Source organism: Solanum stenotomum, chromosome 1 (genome assembly GCF_019186545.1).
Source record: "Solanum stenotomum isolate F172 chromosome 1, ASM1918654v1, whole genome shotgun sequence".
NCBI classification, from domain to species: Eukaryota; Viridiplantae; Streptophyta; class Magnoliopsida; order Solanales; family Solanaceae; genus Solanum; species Solanum stenotomum.
The window spans coordinates 96,051,346-96,055,200 of record NC_064282.1 but is presented as its reverse complement, the minus strand read 5'-3'; positions in this window follow the sequence as shown (position 1 = coordinate 96,055,200).

Genomic DNA, 3,855 nt, shown 5'->3' with positions numbered 1-3,855 from the left:
CTGTGGACTCGAATACTTCTTTGTTTTTCTTTTCATCTTTTATTATTTCTGGTTTGCTAATCTGAATACAGGAGATAACAAGCTTAAGAAATTTATATTGTTGGTATTTTTTGTGGTAAGGATATTACTTCTATTTTCTGTGTTCTTTTTATTGGGAAAAAGAAAAGAAAAAGAGAATTATTTTATCATATGATGAAAGAGATTTGGGATGAATTAGTATTACTTTAATATGTTTGAGTATATTTTCTGTAGTAAGTTTTCCTTGGATGGGTAAGGTTAAAGGTTAAGTTATGCATTTTAATTTTTTCCCTATATTCGTGGATTTATATAAGGCATAACACATAAATATGCCCTTTAACTTGGCTTCAAATTACATTTATGCCCTTCAACTTTGGGTGTGCACAAGTAGACACTTAAACTTGTATAAAGTTGAACAAATAGACACACATGTTGTAACATCCGGCATTTTGAAATAACTATGAAGAGGCTTAAAAATCAGAAATAGTCATTTTTGGAAAGAATTTTCAAGTTTTGGAAATTTGGCTAAGTATGGAAATCAGTGAGTTTTTTGGCCAACTTTGAACAGTCATAACTCCTAGCTCAGGATTAGTTAGGAGTATTTCCAGTTATGTTTGCGAAGCTTGTGGAATGATCTTTCCAGCGCCACCAAGTTTGCTCGATTCCGAATTCGTATGAGCAAGTTATGCTCTTTGAAAGTTGGGCAGTTGGCAGTGAAGTCCGTCCGGAAATTTTAAGGGCATTTTGGTCTTTTCCCTAGCTATTTCTTTTGGTTATATATTAGTGTTGGACTGATTTTTAGATCAGTTTGTCCCATTTTAAAAGAGTGAGAGTAAGGGTTGTGAGTGAAGAGAAGAAGAAGAGAAGAAGAGGAGAAGAAGAGGAGAAAGAGAAGATCAAGGAAGATTTCGTCTAGATCGTTGTGGATATCGTCGGGGGTGATCTCTATCAAGGTATGTGAGTTCTTAGTGTTGGTTTGATCCTTTCCCCCACACACCAAACTCATTTTATTATTGAGAAAAGTTTGGATATGTTGTTGAAGTTGTTTGGTTGTGTTGTTGATGTTGTTAATTGTGTTGTTGAAGTTCTTGTTGATTTGGGACTTGTTTCCGGTTGTGTTTTGAGTTGAAATCTATTGTATGTTGAGGGATTTATTATTCTAAATGTTTGGGGTTGGAAACCTTGAAGTTAAGGAGGTTTAGAGTTGGAAAAATGAAGGAGAAGAGTCAGATTTTTGGGGGAAAAGGCTGGGGCGTCGCGCCAGCCAGCGCGCCTCAACAAGGGTTCTGATGTTTTACCCCTAGCGTGGCACGTCTCTCAGAGCGCCAGCAGGCCTCCTCTGAAGTTTTAGTCTGGCGCTCCGTGCCTCTCAGAGCGCCAAGTTTTCCCATTCCTTCCCCACTTTCTCATGCATGTTCCTAGGTATTATACCTATGTTTCATAGTTGTTTCCGACACTCCAAGGTACATTTAAACGTCAAGAATTCATCCATAACATGTGATCAAACACCTTGAATTCATAATTCCAATTCAAGTGAAGTTAGTTTCCAAGTCAAGTGAAGTTAGTTTCCAAGTCAAGTGAAGTCAAGCTTAGAAGTAAGTAAGTCAAAGCAAGTATTTAAGGTTTTCCAAGAGTCTTCATTGAACGTTTTAACTACTTTTTAAGGCTCGAGTTCCAACTTAAGTATAGAGTTCCAAGTAGAGTATAGAGTTTCAAGCTAAGTAAAGAGTCTCAAGTTTCAAGTCGAGTAAAAAGTATCGAGTTTCGAGCTAAGTCAAGAGTCAAGAGTTGATTTCATTTCTCAAAAGTAATTAGGGAACTAAGTATTTCCCAAAGAAGTTTATAAGTGTTTTCACATTTAGGTTGAGAGGAAACTGAGATTTCCAAAAGAGTTTTGAGCAGTTGAGTACTATCTCTTTTTGATAAAAAAAAATGTTTTTTGCGAAAGAGCTTCTAAAACATGATTAGTATGACAAATCGAGTATGTCATCAATGTTTAAACAGTATGGTCTCTAGATATACCATCAATGTTTAAGCAGTATGAATATCCCGAGTCATCAATGATCATATTAAAATATGGTTTTGAGATGTTCTTTTTAGAAAGAGTTTTCAAGAGCCTTTGGGGCTACATTTTGAGTAATTATCTCAACTAAAGAAAGATGTGTTTAAAACACTTATGAGCTAAAGTATTTTTGGGAGTAGTCTTGAGTACTGAATTGGGGGAGCGTTCAAAGAACTCACAGCCCCCATAGAACCATGTTAGCCACCATGGGTAGAAAAGGATCATACTTTTTAGATGAATTCTTTTCCAGATAGACTAGTGGATCCATTAGGCAGTTCAGGTCTTATACCTTTGGTCGGGTATAGGATGCTCTGGCAGCGTGAGGTCGATCGTTGTATCATCACTATAGCTCTTATGTGATAGTTGTCGGTTAGAGAAACTCCCACAGCAGTAGAAAGAGCTTGGTTCCTCGATAAGTTCTGCTTAGTATGGATGGGGGTATGGGACTTCATTCATGCATTGCACAAGTAGACTTTGAGAGGAAGCATGGTATTTTCATGATATTATAAATATGATTTTTACGTCATGTTTTAAATAGTTTTACAAAGCTTTATATATATTGATGTGTCTTATTGCTTTATATTGAGTTCAGTTATTCATGAGTTGAACAGAGCCAAGGTAAGTTTTCTTTTGTATCCCTTTCAAGCTTAAGTCGTGGTTTAGCATTCCAGCTCACATACTCGTACATTCCATGTACTGATGGCAGTTGGCCTGCATCTTCTTTTGATGCAGACGCAGGTACGCAGGATCAGCATCCAGTACGCCGTTGATCCAGCTGAGCACTCCAGAGTCAGTGGTGAGCCTCCTTACATTCCGGAGGACTCAATTATTTATGTTCTTAAGTTTTGTTTTATTAGGATCTTGCGGGGTCTGTCCCAACATCCATCTCAGTATTTTAGAAGCTTCATAGACAGTCAGTCAGTTAGTACTGAGTCTCTTATCTATGTATATATATGTAAATATTCTATTTTGAGACTCGAGTTGCCTTTTTGGCCAGATTTGTACCATTTAAGTTGTCTTATGACTTTGCATTGCATGAAATTATTCTGTTGAGTTAGGTTTCTGCTGAGTTAAGAAAGCCAGGCCAACGGTTCGCTTGGGGCCAGCAATGGTCTCCGAGTGCCGGTCCTACCCAGGGTGTAGGCTCGGGGCGTGACACATGTCCTACATGGCATCCTACATGTCATTTTTTATCCTACGTGGTGTCCTACACGTATTGTGCCATGTAGGACTCGTGTGTTTACTTGTTCTACTTTATACAAGTTTAAGTGTCTACTTGTGCATATCCAAAGTTGGAGGACAAAAACGTAAAATGAGGCCAAGTTAAAGGGCACATTTATGTATTATGCCTTTATATAACTATGAGAAGAAGTAAATGAACAGATGTTGTCTCCTAACAATATTTGAACATGAGTTTAGTTTCTCGTTGAAATTCAATGTCTCCTAAGGAAAATTGGAATATGATGGAAACTGGGAAAGAAAGAAAAATTAGCAAGAAAAGTGACTTGCATGAAATCATTGCTGACAGATAGAGTATGATTCAATGGGAGTAAAAAACAGGTTCTATCATTATTTCCCTTGATTTTTTTTCTATCCTTTATAAGTTATGAGATTTATTTCATAAATGTTAGGATAGATGGTCATTATGTGATGATCTTAGAATATGTCTTTATTATTATTAATATGTATTCTATTTAGAGGAGGGAAAAAAACTTTTGTAGCTTTCTACTCCATGTGAAATTCGATTGTGTTTGACTTTTTGAGGCTAAAATCTT